Genomic DNA, 7,548 nt, shown 5'->3' with positions numbered 1-7,548 from the left:
AGAAATTTGATAAGAGGTGGTGCAATGGGAGTAGGGTGATAGAGCTCCATGGGAGAAATTGGGATGAGCTCAGTAACTTGAAAAGCTCACCTAAATTCGTGGCTTTCAAATTCCACTCTCCGACTCATAAACATGTATGGTATGAAGCATGACATAATTGGTCTCAATTCACCCTGTATGGTTCTCTCATGGGACTAGGATGGTATTGGTAATAATTTCACAACACACCCTCTCTACACATAATCTGGAAGACCTAGTCACACTACAGATAGCTGTAACATAGTCCTAATTGGTGGCTTAATTATTTTTGTTCATGGTTGTAATAAAATTCATGGAAACCCATCTCAAGGAATCAATTGGAAGCATTGATAGTAGCTTTTACTTTAGATGCATTGGCCTCAAAGGACATGGATATTGCTTGGGTCTCAAAGCTCCACATGACAGCCCATGACAAGTCTCAAGGATTCAACTCGACTACAACAACAAGTGGATTGTCATAGTTGTTGTCAATTAGTTTTTGCATAAGATACTGGTATTAAATAGCACTGCATATTACACTTGTTTAAAACTAAATGTGAAAATATCCCATGACCTAATCCCTTCACTGGTAACATTATTACCATTCGAGACTATAAAATATGCCTCACCATACATTTAGTTTCTTCAGAGTGTTTCTTCATGTTAATTCATGGTAAAAATATTTTTGGAAATATTATTGATAGCGACTACATGAGGCTACAATTTATGCACAAGGCTCTCATATTTCACCAATATATATGCCTAGATTGGAATGGCCTTTCACATTTTCTTTAAAATGTGGTCATTTTTTTTGGAATGGGATTTTCACAATTTTTTTAAATAAAATGAATTAGGTGTATTTATCATATTGAGGGATGAGGGCATATTATTTGTTGTATTCATAAGTCATAAATAAAGGGTTAAAAGTAGGATACAACAACGAAGGAAAAAATGCATTACTTTTTATTACATGCACACCCTCCAATGATTTTTTTATTGTGTTGGACATATGCCTAATTTTCTAATTACTCTAATTTATATTGTATCATGCACATCCTTACTTCTCATCTGACCCCTTGAGATGATACATAGGCTTTATATGTTATACATATTGTAATTATGTCAACATTTTTTAAATGTTGGGAAATATATGTGTGTGTGTGCGCGCGCGCATGTTTCATATGTTTTAATTAATATTCAAATTAACATGTGTGTGTGTGTGTGTGTGTGTGTGTGTGTGTGTGTGTGTGTGTGTGTGTGTGTGTGTGTGTGTCAAATGTTAAATGTAATGCAAAATGTAAAATGCACTGTAATGTAAAATATAAAATACAAAATGTAAAATGTAAGACATAGAGTTACCAATTTGATTAGAAGAAATTAGTCTGTTAATGAAAAAATAAATATTATGTTTCTTTAACAGGTTATTTATTTATATATTATTATTGGTATAATAATAAATAATATTTATTATTATTATTCCAGTATATTATAATAATAATCATCTCCATTATAAATATTATTATATGATACCTTACATAAATTATTGATTACACAGAGTCGCAATTCTTGATCATATGGATGGGGAGGAGGTGGGAAGAGACAAAGAGAGAGATGAAAGGAGGGAAGAACAAAGACATAGAGAGATAGAGGTGGAGAGAGAGATGGAGTGACAAGAGAGAAATGGAGATAGAGTGAGGGATAGAAGAGAGGAGGGAAGAGAGAGAGGAGAGGAGATAGAGAGGGAGAGGAGGGGAAGAGAGAGAGGGGGGGAGACAAAGATGAAGGGGATAGAGAGGGGGAGAGGGAGAATGAGAGAGGGAGGGAGCTAATGATATAATTTGAGGGTGGAGAGAGAGAGAGAGAGAGAGATGTGGATTTATGAAGGAACTCAATGAAATACATATTTAAAATAGAAACACAAAGATACAACAAAACTTAACTTCAATTAATAAATAGAAAAAGTTAAAAATTGTTTACATGTAGAATGAAAGAAAACTAGCTTGGGTGATGGTAGCGACTACATCGCCCGATCTAGTTTTCTTTCATTCTGCATGTAAACAGTTTTCAACTTTTGCTATTTATTAATTGAAGTTTAGTTTCATTGTATCTTTGTGTTTCTATTTTAAATTTGTATTTCATTTTGTTCCTTCATCTAGATTAATGGTATCAAAGAAGCTTATGACTCTATGGCAAACAGGTTTTAAGGGTCTCCAATGGAAGTTGTTAGATCTGCTCAAGATAGAAACACTACAAGTTGACCATTGTTTTTAGTTACAACCTCGATAGTGACACAACATGTGCTATATTCCTCTCCTTGTTCTCTGTCACAGATAATTGGCATAAGGTGATCTTGAACTTTATGCCATTAGGAATTGATGGAGGGGGCACAATAGGGGAATCTTGGCACATACTAATATTATATTATTTAACGTATTTTAACATTTTAAAATGGGATATTTAATAACTCACATATATTCAATCAATTAATTTAGTTTCAAATATTTTAGTTAGAATGACACAATCTCACTTAAACACTTTTACATCTAATGCACGTCATGAATATATGAGATCTTTCGCACGTGCGCAACTTCCATATATGTGCATATGTGGAAGTTGTGCACATGTGAAAGATATGCACATATACGGAAGTTACGCATATACAAAATATGTGCAGCTTCCATATATGCGCATATATGGAAGTTGTGCATATACGATATATGTGCATGCATAAGATATGTGGATATACAAACACAACTTCTATATATACGCATCTTCCATATCACTTATCTTTCATATATGCATATATACAAAAGTTGAATATATAAGGAAGATATGAGAATATACAAAAGTTGCACATATAGGGAGGTTGCATATTTATAGAGCTTGAAGTTGTGCACAACTTTTGTATATGCACATCTATGGAAGTTGTGCCTATATAATGATGCACATATATAGAATCTACGCATATACGAAAAATGTTCATATCTTTTTTATATGCACAACTTCCATATATGTGCATATCTTCTATATATGCAAAACTTTCATATATGCGCATATTTATTGTATGTGTGCAACTTCCATATATGCACATATACAGAAGTTGCGGATATACAAAAGTTGTGCAAAAATTTCATAATATGCATATATGGTAGTCTCCAAATATTCACAACTTCCGTATGTGCGTGTATCTTTTCTATATGCGCAACTTCCCTATATGCATATATCTTCCATATATGCACATATGCTCCATATATGTGTAACTTTCATATATATGCATATATTTTAAATATATGCACAACTTCTAGATATGTGCATATACGAAAAATATATGTGAAACTTCCATATATGCACATATACGAAAGGTATATGCACAACTTCCAAATATGCACATATATGGAAGTTGTGAATATACGAAAGACATGTGCATATATGGAAGTCACATAACTTCTATATATGCACATATTTTGTATCACATATCTTTCGTATATGCACATATACGAAAGTTGTTCATATACGAAAGATATGGGTATATACAGAGGCTATGTATATATGGAGGTTGAAGTTGTGCACAAATTTTATATATGCACAACTTTGAGTGTACATAGACAAAAACTGTGCATATATAGAAGATGCACATATACATAATTGATGCACAAAGATGAAGGAATAGTATAATATTTTTGAACACTTACATTATTCGAATCCTGGGAGCTCTTAAGCGATCTCGATGGCGGAAAAGATGGCTTTTGTAGGAGTCTTCCATGGGACTGCCCAGTCTAGCATACTAGGAAACATCAAAGAACAAAGCTCGGGATCCAAAGATATACCCAGAAAATCTGCCATCTACATTATGCACTCAGCTGGACTATTACTAGAGATTTCTTTTCATGAACCAGTGTACGAGATCCTAGATCTTGTATAGTATCTATTTAGATATGGGAAAATCCTTTCCCCTCTGAAACACATGCTCCTCTCCAGATTAGACAAAATTTTAAGGGTTCCGATCTCACAGAAATAAAATATGGCCTTGCTCCATCCAAATCTGGTAATACGCTTACGTTTTGGTTCCTACTCTAGATTGAACCCTATAAACGTCACCCTCATCGGATTTATCATCTGGGATAGATCAGACACAGATGGAAAGAGATCCATTGAGGAACATCTTTCTCCCACTCTCATAGTTTCCAATGGGTTACCTTTGAGTTTCGTAAATCTAATCAGAATCCCACAAGTCTATGCGATTGGTTTTGGCAAGAGCTACTCTCGATCTAGTGATAGGAAAATGTCTCCATGCCCCCACCAGGTTGAAAATAAGTGGGCACACAAGGTAATAGCATAAAGCATTGTGACTGGTTTTGATGATGGCCTTTCTAGATCGGGCGATGAGAAATCCCCACTGCCTACCCTACAGGCATAAAACAAGAAGTCTATAGAGTATTTTCGTGATCCCAAGAAGAAATTTTATTTCGACCCAAATCGGACGATTCAAGAAAAGGATTGGGAACCGTATCACCTAGATCTATCAAATCTAGCACAACTTACAGCATATCGACCTCTGTCAAGGACAGATCCACTCACCACATCTCTAGATCTTATACAATTTTTTATCTGAACTCTAGAAGGAAGGATTGTTTGTAAGAGGATCTAGAAGGGGAGGTGGATACAATAATTAAATTATGAAATCCAAATGCATTTAGGCATATTAGTAAGTATGCAAAGCTTTATATATGAAATATAAGTTATGCATGATAATCACACACTACATGACTATGGAATTACCTCAAATTAAACCATCATCCTCAATCTATGACTGCGTGGTGGATGCTCTGGAACCATCTCAAAGGGCACAGGCTCTTTTAAATATGCGGCCAAAGGGAAGGATGAAGCCCAAACCAAACCAGCACCACCTCTAGAACTACCTAGACCATACATCATGGAGAAAAAAAAAACAAATACCAGCCTTAATAGTCTCTCTGCCTGAGGTAAATGAGCTTTATGTAGACTTCTATACTAATTTGTGATATGTATATTTAATGGTTTTTGTCCTAAATCAAATTCTTTACACCATTGTATTTTTTCTACATGGACAACGAATTGTGATATTCATCATGTTCCAAGGGGTTTTTTATTGTCAAATTCGACACAGTCAAGGATAAGGAATATGCCCTCAATGAGGGACCATGGTTCTGGGGAAATGCAGGACTCTTCATGATCCCTTGGTTCCCAGGGTTTGATGTCACTACTATGGTTGTTTCTAAAATTCTTATATGGGTCAGGATACACAATCTTCCACTACATTTCTGGCATCACAAAGTATTAAAAGGAATAGGGAATTCGGTGGGAAAATTTCTGAAGATTGATACGGATAGAGTTTCAAGAGGCATATTTACCTTTGCTAGAATATGCATTGAAGTAGATCTTAGTCAAGGTTTACCTGACAGCATTATACTGGTCCATAACAATATACATTGGACTCAACCACTAGATTATTAAAATACGGAATTTCATTGTTGTGGTTTTCAAAAAACAAGTCACCTCCACATTGCATGCCCACAAGCTAAAAATACCCCAAAAGAAATAAGAAACAATCTCAAAAACCAAAAGGTTGGAAACGCCCTGAGCCCCGAGTAGAAACAGTAGAAGAAGATGAGACAATAGAAAACAATGCAGACAATAATGTACAAATTATATAGATCAACCCACAGAAGGACAAAATAGAGCACAACTTCACATTAACTCAGAGGCCCAACAACCCTTCGCAGCAGTTTGAGCAACACACATCAGGAAAAGAAGTAAGTGGCAATAAATGAATTCATGGATCAAAGGCATTTGATTCTGGCAAAGAATATCTAACTAACACCAATGAGAATCAAATGTCTATTGTGACTTCCACTCCCAACACTGATGGTTGGCAAAAAGTGGAAAAGAAGAAAGGTAGGAAAGAATAGATTAGTCTTTTATGGATTCTGAGAAATCAGGACCTACTATTACTACATATGCTCATTAGCATCTACCACATGTAATTTTGCTCGTTTTGGATAAAATTACGATTTTTCCTCGGGAAAAAAAAAATTGATGCACAACTTCAGCCATTGTATATATGCAATTTCTGTATATGCACAACTTTTGCATATGCACATATAAATAAGATATGCACATATATAGAAGATGCCCATATGTGGAAATTGCACTTATACAGAGTCAGAAGTTTTTCATAGCTTCCATACATACGCATATCTTCCATATATGCACAACTTCCGTATATGCGCATATATTACGTAAATGCACAACTTTTGTATATCCTCATATCTTCTAAATATGTGCAACTTCTATATATGCACAACTTTTGTATATGCACATTTCTGGAAACTGTGCATATACAGAAGTAGTGTACAACTTCTGTAATGTGCAAATACAATAACCTCCATATATGCACAACTTTCATTTATGCACACGTCTTCTATATATGCACAACTTCCATATATGTGTAACTTTCGTATATGTGCATATCTTCCATATATGTAGATGAATATTATTTTTCTTAACCTCGAAGGCTTGGTAAATTCCTCTAAACAACTTTCCCTTAAAAATGTTATTAAAATTTTCTATCATGTCATTATTATTATTCATGAAACCATGGTTTTCAGGGTTCAAGCTCTCCAATACTTTTTGAAGTTATGCCCTCGGTGGAAGGTTGTCGCGACTGATGCATTGGGTTTATCTAGTGGGTTGGTTGCACTATGCAATCCCAACTTAGTAAATTTCTCTACATTCAATTTTTTGTAGGAATTCTCTTAACGAGTTTTACAAGAGAATCATCTCAATGTTTCCATGGAAGCTATGCATATATGGTAGATGCACATACACAGAAGTTGTGCATATATAGAATATGCACATATACATAATTTATGGACAACTTCAGCCACTGTATATGTGCAACCTCTGCAAATTTTTTCATATGTGCAAATTCAGTATATGTGCATATGCCTCTATGCATATATGTAATATATGCATATATACAAAAGATGTACATATGCGGAAGTTGCGCTTATACAAAGTCTGAAGTTTTGCACAACTTTCATATATACGTATATCTTCAATATATGCACAACTTCTGTATATGCGCATATCTTTCGTATATGTGCAACTTTTGTATATCCATATAGCTTATAAATATGTGCAACTTCTGTATATGTGCATATCTATCATATATGTGAAACTTCCATATATGCACATTCATGGAAGTTGTGCATATACAGAAACAATGTGCAATTTCTGTAATATGAAAATACGACAACCTCTATATATGCACAACTTTTGTATATTCTCACATCCTTTGTACATGCACAACTTCCATATATGCGTAACTTTCATATATGCACATATCTTCTGCATATTCGCATGAAGATTATTTTTCTTAACCTCGGAGGCTTGGGAAATTCCTCTAAACAACTTTCCCTTAAAAAAATAATTAAAATTTTTCATCATGTTATATTATTCAAGAAACCATAGTTTTTGAGGTTCAAGCTA

This window comes from Pinus tabuliformis, chromosome 6, assembly GCF_031772625.1.
Source record: "Pinus tabuliformis cultivar Carrire ecotype Pingquan chromosome 6, CPIR1, whole genome shotgun sequence".
Classification (NCBI taxonomy): Eukaryota; Viridiplantae; Streptophyta; class Pinopsida; order Pinales; family Pinaceae; genus Pinus; species Pinus tabuliformis.
This window is presented reverse-complemented; position numbering follows the sequence as displayed.